Source organism: Anabrus simplex, chromosome 1, assembly GCF_040414725.1.
Source record: "Anabrus simplex isolate iqAnaSimp1 chromosome 1, ASM4041472v1, whole genome shotgun sequence".
In the NCBI taxonomy this organism is placed as follows: domain Eukaryota; kingdom Metazoa; phylum Arthropoda; class Insecta; order Orthoptera; family Tettigoniidae; genus Anabrus; species Anabrus simplex.
This window is the reverse complement of record NC_090265.1, coordinates 1001866049-1001882173: the sequence shown is the minus strand read 5'-3', so window position 1 is coordinate 1001882173 and position 16125 is coordinate 1001866049.

The window sequence follows — 16125 nt, the reverse complement described above, 5'->3', positions numbered from 1 at the left end:
AGCACTCAGAACATATATTACCTTTGCTTATTCCTTGATGCAGGGGGCCGATAACTTAGGAGAGCAGATTGTTAGAAAAAAAGAGAAAAAAGATAACATATATGCAGGTGGATGGAATTATATGTTTTCGGAGGATAACATATCCCCAGGAAAGTGTGACCTCCGTGGTTCTGTTTTGCTATTGCTAAGAAATTGTCTTTGAACAAACAAAAAAAAAAAGAAGGTTTTACTCCTCAGTGCGATTGCGTTGAATAATTTCAAATTACGATTTGGAAACATGTTGGAATGTTAGTTTGTGAATGGCCAGGATACTACCCAATCGCCGGCGATTGTGCTACGTATGTATTTGCTTCAATCACTGTTCTTGTTTTAATTTAATTCACCTCCTTTTAATAGCTGCCTCTGTGGATCCGTGGTAGAGTGTCGGCCTCCGGATCCCAAGATAGCGGGTTCAAACCCGGCAGAGGTAGTCGGATTTTTGAAGGGCGGAAAAAAGTCCAATCGACACTCCATGTCGTACGATGTCGGCATGTAAAAGATCTCTGGTGATACATTTGGTATTTACCCGACAAAATTAATTAAAATCTCAGCCATAGACGCCCAAGAGAGATCCGGTTTACTCTAGGTCCGCTAGATGGCAGACAGAGTAAACCGGAACGTCGAAATTGACGAGCAGACAGCCAGATGGCGTCAAATCGAAATGTCTGCAAACGGTAGCTGAGGCCATACGATTATATATATACCTCCTTTTAATTTGATTCACCTTGATTGAATAAACCTTGTTGTTTGCTCATTCGCATTTCATTCAAGTAGCATTTGGACTCTTTATAACACTAATATAAGAGCCCGATTTCCAGCTCGGGGCCTTAGTTTGTCGGCCATTCCCAGTCACGGTCCATAGTTTTGTTCTCGCATATTATATTCCGCCATCATTATTGTTTTTATTGTTTATCGGGGAGTTTCGTGCGGGTAAATTGCGGTTCAAGGTAGGCCATGTCCACAGAAATTTCGATAGGAACCAAGTCGGTTGAATCTTAGTCTGATTTTGGCATACGACTACGAGGGTGTTATTCTTACACATGCTCTGCCTGAGGACAAACCGCCGGGCTGAGTGGCTCAGACGGTTAAGGCGCTGGCCTTCTAACCCCAACTTGGCAGGTTCGATCCTGGCTCAGTCCGGTGGTATTTGAAGGTGCTCAAATACGACAGCCTCGTGTCGGGGTTGGAATCGTTCTGGTGGAATCTGGATCCACGCATCTTGCACTGCTACCCAAAATTGGTCTTGTTTAGTTGGTGCGGGGTTCATGGAGCCTACACCAGCATCGACAACGTCCCATAAATTCTTGACTGGATTAATATCGGGGGATCTGGAGGGCCGATCCATGGTCGTAACTTCACTGGAGTGCTCCTCCAACCACCTGCGTGCCACCACAGAGCGGTGACATGGCGCAATTGCCTGTTGAAACATGGCATCTCCATCTGGGTAATCTAGCGCCATAAAGGGATGCAGATGATCCGAAAAAAAATCCACGTAACGTGCACCTGTCAGCGCTCTCTACAGTAGGACAATGGGGCTTAATTGCGATCATGTTAACGTCGCCCAAACCAAAACTGAGTCACCTCCCGTCTGGACACAATCATGTTGACAGGCAGGATTCATCGGACCATACACACACCGCCACTGTTCCATGGTCCATTTCCAAGTTTGCGGACCAATGCCCATCGCTAAGCTGTGTGTCGAGGTGTCAGCAAAGGAATACGAGCTGGTCGTCGTCTGGTGAAGCCTGTGTAGTGCAGTTGCCTGCTTGCAGTCCTAATAGAAATAGGTTACTGACTTCCAACATTCAACTGGGTGGTGATCTGACTCAGACCGCCCAGTATGGTTCTGCGGGTACGACGTAATGTCCGTTCGTTAAACGCCTGTGGTCTTCCCGTGCGGTGGTTTGCGCGAGTGGTAACATTCTCTCTGCGATATTGAAGATCCAGCCTTGATACTATTTACCTAGGAACCCCGAATTCGTGTGTAATCTCCGCAATTCTATGACCCATGCGCCGTACGCCGATGATCATCTCACGTTCAAAGTCGGTTAACTCGCGACGTGATGCCATCTTCACGACACTGGTGTCTGTGCCAGACTGTTCAGCTATGGCGCAGGTATCGGCGACGTTCAGAAGTCATACAAGGCACATTTTTTTATGGCAAACTCCTTCCCGTGACTTTTGGTCACGCAGAGTATTTCACTAATCATCCAGGTTGGGCTATAATTGCTGAAGTGGATCAGAAAAAGAATGGCTTCTGAGCCGAAGTTGGGGGATTCTTTTCAGCTCATGCCAGTGATAATCGAGGATGCTCAAACACGCCAGTCCCATGTCGTAGATTTTCTAGCCGGTCAAATAACTGCGTGACTAAATTTCCGCCCTCTCCCAAAATCGTTAAGAAGTTTTGTGAGATGTAAAAATAAATCACCTGATGTACCATTGTTCAAAGTACAATAATAAAATTTGAAGCGTTGATGTCGCTAGTATTGTTCGTAAATGTTGCTCCATCGGGAACATCTGTGTCGCTGTTCTTATACTCTCAGTTATTGATTACTTTTAAGTTACGACGCCAGATCACGTTCTGTTTACTGCCACGTGATTCCGTTATTCATCATCTTACAGTGTTGTTCATCATTGTTCCATTCGTCAATGGAAGTCTGATAATATCACAATGACGTAGATAAGTTTGTTGACGTCAGATGACATTCTTGCTGGAAAATAAGGCTGATATCCGAAGATGAAATAATATATGAATAGTAACGAATACACAACATATTGTTCGAGAGTGTGTTTGACAGTAGAGTATATTTAAACAGAAAATCTTCTTAAAATCCTTTGAGAGATGAACACTTGAAAGAGAAAACGTCTAGAACAACCTGCAGCCAGACGAATTTCCTCGCTTACCTGTAGGATGATGATAAATTAATGAATATTGAACTTTTGATCTTGAAGAAAATCTGTCGCCCCTAACCAAATGTAGCAAACTGCCTCTACGAATCAGATATAAATTCACAATTTACCGGGTTTGACACCATCGTAGTCAATTTATTTTTGAAAATTGCATGAAAAAGGAACTTGATCTCATTTTTGATGGCACGTAAAAGGTCCTTTCTGACCCCACTGAACCACTTATCACATGTTTTTGGTCTGCTATCGAGTATGGTAAATACATCTTAGTCAACCGCTTGTCTTACACTCTAAATAGCCAACATCCTGAAAAATGAACTGCCGCTCATTATACGTCACCTTGAAGAGTTCCTCTTTTGTTGTTAGATAGAGTCAATCAGAACTTCAAAGCAGGTGGCAGATGACCTATTTGAACAAATCTGCATCTCGGTGAATGAGAACGTATTATTATTCTAATTGTTTGACCTGTACGGCCTTAGAAACCATAATAAGCAACATTTACACATTTTCAGAAGCTTTCTTTGCAGCCCAGTGCCTTTGTATTCTCTCTTTGGCAGCCTGTCTCGTTTCTGCTGTCCGCCCGCTGTTCTTCTTCACGAAAGCCCTTGATGTTATTTATCTGGTGTCGGTACTTGGTTCTGTTAACAATGTTTTCACGATTTACTTCAAAGTTTTCATGTCCTTCCTGGCCTCCCTGAACCACTCATCACATGTGTGAGGTCTAATATCGAGTATAGTAATTTAGGGATATCTCGACACGCTAAGCAAAAACCTGTAATTTTGATCACGCTTTATTTGTAAAATATTTCAATTATTCCCCAGATGATTTTGTACACGGTTAGTTTATATTTTCTATTATTTATGGAAAAAAATAACAATTAATAACATGTTAAATTATCAAATAATTAAAGGATGCAATAATGTCCACTTCTCCCGCACTTAGGGAGAATCTGACACTAGGTAGGACCTCCGAATAGTTACACAACTACTGCACACAGCGGCTACATATAAACTGCTCATCGTTACCATTTTCCACACACATCTCGTGGAACCATTTCCTGCATTCCCCACTACAATGGACCCATGCCTCATTACGGTTGTCTTCAAATACGGCGCAGTAATTCTCAGAGCAAAGAAGACTGCTTGAGAAACTAGCTTCCTCGTTGCGCACGCCGAGTTCTCGTTGTTATCCTCCGATTTGAAGGATTCTTTTCAGTTTAGCGTTTCCTATTTTTTTAATTTCCCCGATAATCCTGTGATGTCACCGTGGCGGATGGGGGGGGGGAATAACACATCTCTATTCATAAAGCTGATGCCTTATCAAGCACATCCGGATCAGTGCAGTGCGTTGAGTGTCCGTCGATTATGAACCGAATCCTGCCCCGATGTTTGTAACGGTTTAGGTGATGCAAGGAATAATGAAAATACCTCAGAGGTCATATACACTGATTCGGACATTTTAACAACTGATCCACTGGACTTTCCTGTTGAGTGTATCTTTGCCTTACCCCTTTCGTTATAACAAAGGGTGGGACAGCACATCCAATAGCATTACCACACACCATTACTGTTACCGTAGATCCCTTTCCTGCCGTGGTGCTGTGAAACACGTTTTTGTTTCCTCTTTCACTGATAATCCTCCCTGCCTTAAATATGATCTGAACACCAGTTTACGAATATAATTTATTGCGAGGTAAGTCGAACTTTATAGTTGGTAGTTCATCAACTTGAATGAACAAGTAAACTCGTGTCCTCATCCCGAGGTGGTGCAGCTCTTTTCAGGCACACCCCCATTGGAGGTGAGCTACGTGTACCATTTCAACCACATACCAGCCCTCCTGCCATTCTTAAATCTCTGGCAGTAACGGGAATCGAACCCGGGCCTCCGAGGACGGCAGCTAACAACACTAACCGTTACGCTACGTAGGCGTGAACAAGTGGGGAATACAGATTACAGTTCGATTTTTCATTAAAGACGGATACAAAATTTTCCGGACCTAACCAACTATGCATGTAATTATTCAGTTTGTTGACTTGTTGTTTTAACTGTGTTTGTTTCCTTTTGTTGATGGCTTGGCTCTTATTGGTTTATAATGTCTTAGAACATTCCTGATCATGAGCCCTACACATGTGTCTGCCTACAAAAAGGCTTGTTTTACGTCCTGCTAACTACTTTCGAAGACATACTGGTGCCAGAAATACCTTCGCGTCATATGTACTTTTATGTGCCTATCGATTTTTTGAATTAACACCGGAAAAATCTACATAATTCACTTTTGTAGAGTATTCTTGTGTATGACTTCAGAACTACTGGTTTAGTATGGATCGACATTCCAAGAGATGAAAAACATTCCCTGTACCAGTACGTTTTGGGAGCACGTATTAGAGAAGTCGTCTCCGATTCGAACTAATTATGATTATCCAGTGATGGTAGGGGTTTAACTATGCACTAAAACACCGCAGGATTTTGTTGACGGAAGGATTGCGAAAGTAGCGGCGGTGGCCTTAATTAAGGGACAGTCGCAGCATTTGACTGAGGTGTAAATGTGAAATCATCTTCAGGGCAGCCAACGGTGTGAGGTTATTTTATGGAGATTCGTGAGAACATTTCGAAAAAGGACACTAGACATTGCTGCTGCCAGTATTGAGATTCATTCCTCAAAAGTATACCAAATGATATACTAATAATCTCACTGTTGTAATAAAAAATTACAGGATGTGCCAAACGGCACTTGACAAAATTCCACTTAACTATAAAATATTTATAAATAATTGATAGAAACTGATATCTGTCTGCAAAATAATAAAATGGAGTCAGCATAACTATATCATGAGTCAAACGTGTTCCTTCCATATTTTTAATCCGTAAATAACAACATATACAGTGTCATTAATGTCTGAAGTCGATAGTTTGATAAATTTAGGATCAATACGTTCAAGTGTACAGATCCTAATTTATTTTGAGTAAACTTTATCTTTTATTACTCCCCACACCGAAATATTCATTGGTTTTAGATCTGGAGTTCACCATTTTTTCCATATTAAATTTCCTGGAATTGACTGCAGCTTTTCCATTATTGGCCTATTTTCCAGTTCAGTCACCACTTCATACTTCATGTCAAGGTAACATTCAGAAATCGCTGTTTAGAAAAGGAAAAAAGAAAAATTCAGATACGATTAAATTAACATTTTGATGCAAGTATCAAACGACTTATGGTCCACCCTACATTGTATCTCCGTACACTAATTTCTTTATCATATTTATTGTAGCAGTTTTGGGAGGATTTAATAGTATTCCTGGTATTTGATAATTTTAATATGAATTATTCGTATATCGCTCAAAATACGGATTGGAAAACAAACACATTTTTAACATTAACAGAGACGTTTGATACCATATAGCAGCTAATATTTTCTGCACAGGTCATCAATGGGCGTCACCTGGGATGACATGCACCAGGCCTTTCAGCAATCCATTTGCCATTACTTCCTGAAGAAGATACTTTCGTAATATGTGTTTCTCTCAAAAGTTTATTTAACGAAACCAAAATGTAATGATCATATTCAAATCCGAAATATCACTTCATTCTGTATTTGATCAAATATTTCAATATTTATTTGAGAGTTGCCCGGATATAATTTAGTTAATTTTAAGACAAGAGATTTCAACTTCCCTTAAAGGTATGATCAGTTTACCTACAAGAGCCTCGTGAGAAAGTTAGAAAAGAAGACTACATCCACCATAATTTGTAAATTACCAAGGTCTATTTAGATATGTACATAACTTCTGTCAGCTTCTCCTGATAACCGTTGCACATCTAGTTTTTGTACGGTTCGAGTACAGATTTTTCAGATTTAGATTAGATTACCATACGGTGATCATATGAATAATGAACTCTCCCCAAGTGAGACTATTTACACATTACGCTCTTTTAATACCCACCCGAGTGCCAATCTGATTATCAGCAAGCGCCAATACCATAGATTTATGACTGCTTTATGGCCATTAGTTTCCTGAATTTAACGTAAACATGTTCATATATCAAGTGACCTATCAGAATGCTAGATCGAACCTATAATAAGCGGAAGTGGCACTAGGTAGAATTTCATACACTAAAGGCTTACCGTCAAGAATGTTAGGACTGAACATTGAATGCCGCAGCGATATTTAAAGCTGTATTCTCACAATATGCGAAATAAAGATGATTAATGTTTAACAGGCACAAGAATTCTGAAATATGTAATCGATACATTGTAATCCATATCTTGCTACAAAATGGGTATCGACCTCCCAGCTGGTGAAAGCTTAATTCCTATATTGATTCCTATTATCGTTCTTTTATAGTTAGTTCGAAGGGTTTCAGACGAGAAAGTCACATGGACCGAGTATAAGGAAAGCAATGCAAAGTCATCTCCATATAGTCAATTAAGGCTCTAGGAAGGGTAGAAGGTAAGGGCTTCCACTATCCTTAATCTCAGCACTTACTAGGGTAGAGTGGTTAGCTCTACGCTCGGCCACTTTTGATTGCAGGAATTAATCTGGTAGCCTACTCATACTTGGTGTACGCCGTGTGAATCTCAGGGCCATGTGGACCTCCGGAAGTGAAAATCTCTTTTCTTGAATTTTCGACTTTCTACTGGGAACAGAACTTACGTCCTTCTGGATGAATCGAGCACACCTTTACTGCGTCAGCCAGACAGCCACTACATGAATCAAGTACAAATATTTGCTACCATGTTCTACTAATTTATTTGTAACTATTGTTAACAGCGTCAGCGGTTTCCCGCGAAATCTAAACTACTTGAAGATGGAAACAGGTCAATTTTATTGACGTGGGTAGCTAATAAATCTGGTTTTGGAGTGTTCAATTGGTGTTAATATGTTCATGGATTTGACTTTTCAGAATGCAGTCACTAGAAACAAGACCTTCATTTTGCTATCCATTTTATTGCTTTCTTATTGTGTGTGAAGGTACTGGTGTACTATTTTCAGTCAAGAGAAGGTGTTCAGTGATATCTGTCCTTACAAAGGGTGGGATTAAAGAGGGATGAATACAGTATCTATGGTGAAACTGTGTGTGTATAATCGGGGAAACTTGAGTACTGTCTGACACAGGCGATAAAGACGCATTTAATTCACCTAGAAGTAGTAGACTTGACTCCCTGTCAGAAAGACGAAAAATTAAGAAACCTCTTGTTTCATTAAATTTATTAAATTGCATAGCTCTTATTTCTACTGGAGAAATACAACGGGATGGACACCATACATTGTTTCTCATGTGAAGATCGGTTTAGGGAGTTTTCGTTGTATTGGCAGGCCCTCTTGCCTACTGCCATTCATAATCGAGTTGGTCAGTTTTCATTATGATAGTAGGTCACTGCCAGTCACAATTTAGTTGAACATTGTTGAAGATATTGGCATAATGATTGTAGTTAGAGAGGCAACAGAATCGAAGAAGAGAACAAAAGTAGACAATACACCAAGGCTAACTTAAAATAATAAAATTACGTCAGTATTCGTGTTATAATACAGCATTAGCTGACTGGAATATCGCGGTTAAAAGCAATAATCTCATACGAAATGCTTGATCAAATTAAAAACGGCACAGTTTCTCACTTTTCACGAACAGTACTGCACTACACTGCCTTTCAAACCGTACCAAATTCCAGAGCTGGAATGACCCAACCACAAACAGCGCTGAACACTGCTCTGCCGCTGTCCTTTAAGTGAACAACCTCCCCATTACTATAACATACAACATAGCCGGGATTAAATAGCTAGAATATTGTCATGAACCAGTGTGTCGCATATCCGCAGTTATCAGACCATGTATGAAACAGAGGAATGGCTTGCTAACGAAAGAAAGTTATCTACTCCCCAGTTATACACCGCTAATATTTAGGCAGGCTGTTCTACTCGGGTAGCTAACTCCGTTAGATCACGCGGCACTCAACAATAATGCCATCTATCGAACATGAGCGGCAGCAGAAGAAACAAAGCACATCACAACAAACAATAGTCAATGTAATGTTATTATTGTTCAATGTGTATGGCTTTTAGTGCCGGGATATCCCAGGATGGTTTCGGCTCGCCAGGTGCAGGTCTTTCTATTTGACTCCTGTAGGCGACCTGCGCGTCGTGATGAGGATGAAATGATGATGAAGACAACACATACACCCAGCCCCCCTTGCCATTCTTCAATTATATTTCGATATTGTAGGTTTTCACATTTAGTTCTCTTCCGACTCTCTGATATTAGGGCATCCAATAGAAAGCGAGTCGTCTTTCTCCATTCATGATTTCCACTTGTCTTATTCTTCAAGCGATCATTCCTTCAAGATTTTTTTCCTAATTGTGATAGTCATCTTCATAGTTTCCCTTGTCAATATGAGCTAATGATCACCTTTAGACAATCACGACAGAAACCACCGTCATTGTCAGTTAACACGATTGAACAATCTTTCCATGTTAACCATGTTCGATGTTGATATGGACAAAGCAACCATAATTAAATACTAGACCTTCCCCTAAACTACCATTTCACCCATTTAGAACCAATACTGTAGTGCATTATTCCCGACTTTACATACTGATTTTAAAGAAATTCTGTCGAGCCATGTTCTCGCAGCTCGGCGTTGATATGGACTATACAACAAAAGTGTAAATCATGAATATCTCAGTTATCATAACCGGTACGCCAAAATTGTATAAGGCATAAATGATCAAAAATTGCGCTTTCTATAAATTTGGCTATATAATATTGATAGAACAACTAATAACATAAATATTTGAGAACTGAACGTTAGGTTTCCCCAAAACTACCATTTCACCCAGAGTGATTAAAATGATGTAGAGCCTAGATTGTAGTGCCTTATTATCTGACTTTGCATACCGTTTCTAATTAAATTCCGTTCAGCCATTTTCTCGTGAAGTACGTACATACATACATACATACAGACAGACAGACAGACAGACAGACAGACAGACAGACAGACAGACAGACAGACAGACAGACAGACAGACAGACAGACAGACAGACAGACAGACAGACAGACAGACAGACAGACAGACAGACAGACAGACAGACAGACAGACAGACAGACATGACGGAAACTTAATGTTGCATCTTCTTCTTACTGTGGAGACGACCGATACAGAAATATCATTCTTTTTAATTCTGAGCAATGTACAGACAAAACTCTTATTTTACATATGATGACCTAAATACGTAATTATTTATAAGCAAAAGGAAGGCGTATATTAAGTAAGTTCTAAAGCATTACTTGTTTTCGTAAGGTGCGTATTGTAAATGGACCCTTCACTAAAATAATAAATACAATTAAATTAATTAAATGAATAAATATATTCGGTTCATTGAGTCAGATGGTCTTCGTTCCCCGAGGATTTCACACTCATCTGATCTATTCGTCTGACACGGTGACTGGGTACTTTTATTTGCCCCAAAACACACTTCTTCACATACACACAATACAGCTCCAATGACCACAAAATCTCACAGAAGTGAATACATCCCTCCAGTCCCATAAATACAGTACAAGTCTATGCATATGATTTGCAACGCCCAATTCATGCCAATAATTGAGAAATTAGTGATTGGTGGAACATCCAAGATCAATGTAAATGGCTACCTAACAAGTGCAATCAGAGTTGGGAGAGGAGTACGATAGGGTTCTCCCTTATCTATGACAATGTTTGTTATCCCGTTAGAACCATTTATTTGTAATTTAAAGGGCAATTTTTTTCACCAGGAACCTGAGATATATTTGCTTATACTGATGATGTCACCCTGATTTTCGACCAAAACCCAGACTTCCAACAGCTAATCACGCAACTATAGACTTACGGTCACTATTCTGGAGCAGTTCTTAACTTTCAGAAGATCAAGACCATGCTGATAGGTAATAGAAGGAGAGATTAGAGAAATCTTCCGCCATGGACGATTGTAACACAGGAAATTAAGATATTAGGTGTGACATTTTTCAATAGCGGGCAGAAGGTGATTCAGAAGAACTGGTCGAATGCGCTCAACACGGTAAATCGCGTTCTACAACGAGCTAAATATAAATTACTACTCCTTCAGCACAGAACACAGTATATAAACATATATGCCATCAGGAAAATCTGGTATATAAGCCAAATATTAACTGTGCCGCGAATGATAGGCATTTGGATAGTTTCAGCAATAGGCTGGTAAATATGGCAGGGTGCAATATTCCGGATTAGTGGAGCTACACTTTCACTAGCTAGATCTGAAGGAGGACTCGCCCTTGTTGACATGCATACAAAATCCAAAGCGCTTTTCTTTAAACGAAACCTGCAATTGATGCAATCACTTGGACACCCCACATCAAAAATATTCCTAAAGCAATGGTGCAACCCCAGCGAAAGTAGTAATCCACCGGCATTGTATGATATCAATCACCATGCACCGCATGCAAGATACTTAAGATGTGAACTGAATTATCTTCCCAGGGACCTCCTTATGTATACAGAAATAACAACGAAGAAGTTGTGCAACCATATACACCGTCAACAATATAAAGTCCCTAACATCATGAAGAAGGCACTGATTGTAAACTGGTACCGTGTTTGGAGGAATCTATCGAATCGTGCAGTTCCCTAAACACCTCGGGACACCTGGTACAAGGTAATACATGTTAACATACCCACTCCGCATCCATATGAAAGAAAGAGATGTTTGCACGTTATGTAGGAACTGTTGTGATACCATTTTTTTTTTTTTGCTATTTGCTTTACGTCGTACCGACACAGATATGTCTTACGGCGACGATGGGATAGGAAAGGCCTAGGAATTGGAAGGAAGCGGCCGTGGCCTTAATTAATGTACAGCCCCAGCATTTGCCTAGTGTGAAAATGGGAAACCACGGAAAACCATCTTCAGGGCTGCCGACAGTGGGGCTCGAACCCAGTATCTCCCGATTTGTTGTGATACCATACATCACAGACTTGCTCAGTATGAAATCATCCTAAAGGTGTGGAGAAAATTTAGGGGGCTATTACAAACCGTGATAAAAATCAGTCAGACATCTACATTTTCCGACTTTCCGTTTGAGGTCATCTTAACTGAACAGTGCAGTAGTGTTGCTAGTAAGATGTAATGTGCACAGCGTGTTACACACTAAAAGTTCTGGAAGGAAAGAAGATATCTTTTCGGGATACAAGTGTCTGGATAAGGAAAGCTCTTACTTGTCCGACGAAGAGGAAGTGCCTCAGGAAATATGTTAGTAAACTAGCCGGACTACGTCAATCAAGTCCAAGTGCGGTTCGGCAAAATGAGCGATCCAGTATACAGTGTGAATGTGAAAAAGGAGTGGAAGAAACGAACAGTGAATCTTTTGAATGTGCTTAATTTATTTGAAATTAGTGTGGAACTTTAAAAACAAAATATTATAATTTTTCTGGTTGTATAAGTTATTGTTCAATTACTAATGTTTGTTTGTTAGTTTAAAGGTATAAATATCATTTTAAGTTAAAAAACTGCAAGTAAGTGTCACAATATATTTAGTTCACGATCTTCAGGCAACAGGAAGTTGCAAGGATGGTTTTTGATTGTGTTCTTCTCTGTCTATTTTCAATGTTCATTTTGTTAAACGGTTGGAAACTATTATCTGTGTATTAACTGTTGTTTGTAAATAAATCAGTAAAAAAAGGGCAGATACGAATAATTCACATCAATCAGCCAAGCCCACTGAAGCGAATTTAATATATGATCATACCATTTTCCTTTCACACTATTCATCACTGGGACTATCCGGAAGTATACTTGAAACCTAGTCTATGTGCTACTCAAGTCCACGCAAAACGCTCCTCACCACCAACCTCGCCATTGACGTCCCGCTTCCAATTGGGTACGGCACGGGCGAAGTCTTCCAGCCATCGGCATATATGGTAGATGCGACAGACAGAAACCACCTACACAGGAAATAATAGATACACAGCAAAGCACAGTACAGGGAGGCCGAGGAAGAGGACCGTTGTTGAAGCCACAGAGAAGCTGACCTCGGTTTCAGCTCTAGTTGAATGAACGTTGCCAGTACCGCCCATTCCTCAGTCACTTTCGATCTGTCACAACCAAGTATAAGAAAGATATATTGAAAAAAGTAACAAAGTCGTTCAGTGCTGAAATAATAAAGCACTATATTTCACCAGATATCAACCTCAATTTGAAACATCCTGGTTTGTCAGGCGTCCCAATTTCTATATAAAATCCCCGTACCACTCTTCGAATCTAGGTGGGACACAAAGTGTCCCATATTTAAAAAAAATACACAATTTCCATATCTTTGTCATCCACAGCAACATAGTAACTCCTTTCATAATTATGAATATTTTTTAGTGTAAATTAAATTTCTCAGCTATGTGTGTTTGAACATTTTTCGTATCATGGTGCTCCGCTGTACATAGTTGGATTCCTAAATACTGTGTCCAAAATTGAAATTCCTTCTTTCTTATTTGAATATCATCTGTCTCCTAATGAGTTTATCATTTAGAAAATCATGATGAAGATATTTGTAAGTGAAACCGGACCAAAAGTGACATGAAGTTACTCAGTTGCAGAAGAAGTATTCCATTTATGTTGTCCAAATCATTTTCTAAAATTCCTCTTCAGAAATTTTTCCGCCCCATGAATATGATTTGGCGAAAGAAAAAGGCTAATCACGGAAATCCTTGAGACTGAGGTATTCCTAAATGTAAATTTGTCCTATCATGAGTTCAAGCTACTCATAAATTCTGAAAAAAAATACTGACAATGAAAATTATATTTGTAAATAGTATGTGCAAACCCTTGAATGTTAAGCAGATAACATAGCATACAATTATATCCTTCCCATATAGAAATCTGTCGTTGAATATGTTATTTATTTAAGTGATCATTTTTGAGATTCGTATTATTGTTTCTCATATTCAAAATTTTTTGTGTTGACTATAACTATCACTTAATACTAAGTTTATGTATAGGCATTTTGGAAAAAGTGTTCTTCGAAAACTCTAAAATCTAACGAGATTTAATGTGTCCATTACATCGGTATATTAGCTACAGTAGACTGAAGTGTCCCTGATATTGCATGAGAATTCAGTGATTACAAGTCCCAACTTTCTAACAAGAAAACAAGAACTTACTTCACTTCTGGAGGAGAGTATTATTTAGAGAGACCCAGTGCAGTAATTACGTGAGATTTACAACCTGTTGTTCTCACAGCACGAAGCGGACTGTATTTGCATAAGCCCCTAATCAGAGGTGAATTTCTACCCACACCAACACCAATGCGTAATGTGTGAAGATCTATATCCAGCCAGATATAAGTGGCCATGAGACCATTTGAACACCAGGTCACGTAATCACTACGTCGATGAGAGAACGGCTACCCCACAGAAACTGACTTCTTCACTTATTGCTGCTATTAAACTATTATCTACGCACTAGGTATGAATATGATTATATTAGAAGGCACAATACAGATTTCTTCTACTATTTATAATAACTATTGATGGGCTGCTGAGTAATGTAGTGGTTTAGATATTCGTCCACTGTGCTCAACAGCTTGAATCCTTCCACAGTTATTTGCCATTCAAAATCGCTCATATGTGAAAAGCCCATTTAGTAAATTTGTTTTAATCAGACTTTTCACATGGCAAAATTAATTTTCTGAATTTGATTAATGATTTTCATGACTACTTGAGTTTTGAGTCATCTAACTTAAACGTTAAAGGTAATTTAAACAGTGATTTAAAATTACTGGTTCATTAACGTTCACAGTATGACCTTAGTACCTTCATACAATGGAAATAATCTGTGAGTTCTTCAGAAAGTCATCGTTGTCTTTTATCGAAATTACTCCCAAATGTTAGTCCTATTCCAGCTAGTGGAAAGTATTCTAAGTGTAGCGCAACTGATTCATTCTCATTACCCAGTACGAATCATTCTACTGACTACTGAGGTTGTGAAGAACACTCGATGACAGAATACAGGAACTAAACGCACGAGTATTAATATATGCCTAGAAAAAACAAATAAAATATAAATTAATAATAATAATAATAATAATAATAATAATAATAATAATTACAGTAACCATGGTAAGCTTGTGGCATCGGAAATGTGGAATACCTGGGTATAATGAATAATTGTAAAGTATGAGAAACCATACGACACGAAAATTCTACACTTAATATTCAAATCCGTTTTTCTTGACAGTTTGATATTTAAAAATATTTGTGTTCGAATTATTGGATTATATAAAGTAAAAAATAAATTAATACAATTACATGTAAGCCTATGTGATTAGTTTTTACTAAATATTCTTCATTTTGAATAGAAATACAGTTTTCAATTTTATAGTTTTCTTGCCACCGTACTGAAAGCACATAGGTCCTAGCTTTTTCTTGCTTTCTTATTAAAATTCAATAAAGCAGTTCAAATATTTTGAAATTTCATCTCAGTGCGAAACGTAGTAGTCATTTCCCTCTCATTAATGCATTTTACTTGTAATTCGTAGTGTAACTAGTTAAGGAGCGACTGACGTGAAACATATTCTGTAATAATCTATAAATATATAATGTGAAACAACGTCACTGGGCGAGTTGGCAATGCGGTTAGGCACGCGCAGCTTAAAGCTTGTATCCAGGAGATAGTGGCTTCGAACCCCACTGTCGGCAGCCCCGAAGACGGTTTTCCGTGGTTTCCCATTTTCACACCAGGCAAATGCTGGGGCTATAACTTAATTAAGGCCACAGCTACTTCCTTCACACTCCTAGGGCTTTTCTATCCCATCGTTGCCATAAAACGTACATGTGTCGGTGCGACGTAAATCAGATTGTAAAACATTAAAAAATGATACAACGTCAAGGTGAAAGTCATGTTTGTGGACGAGATGGGTAATAATCTACCACGACTGAAAAAAGTAGCTGGATTTGAGGAGGTTTAATTTCAAACAGTGGAAGCTGCTCGGAGGAGATGAAAGGGCTTCTTCAACTCACCAAGATATGGAAGACAGGATCAAGGTCAAGATCTCAAGCTGGCCAATGCCCTGATATTCCCGATCATTGTCCTGAGACACGGTCTATTAAAACAGTTGGCAAGACTGACACAGAAGAACTGTACATGTGAGTTTGCCGTTATGTCCAGCAAAACTTCT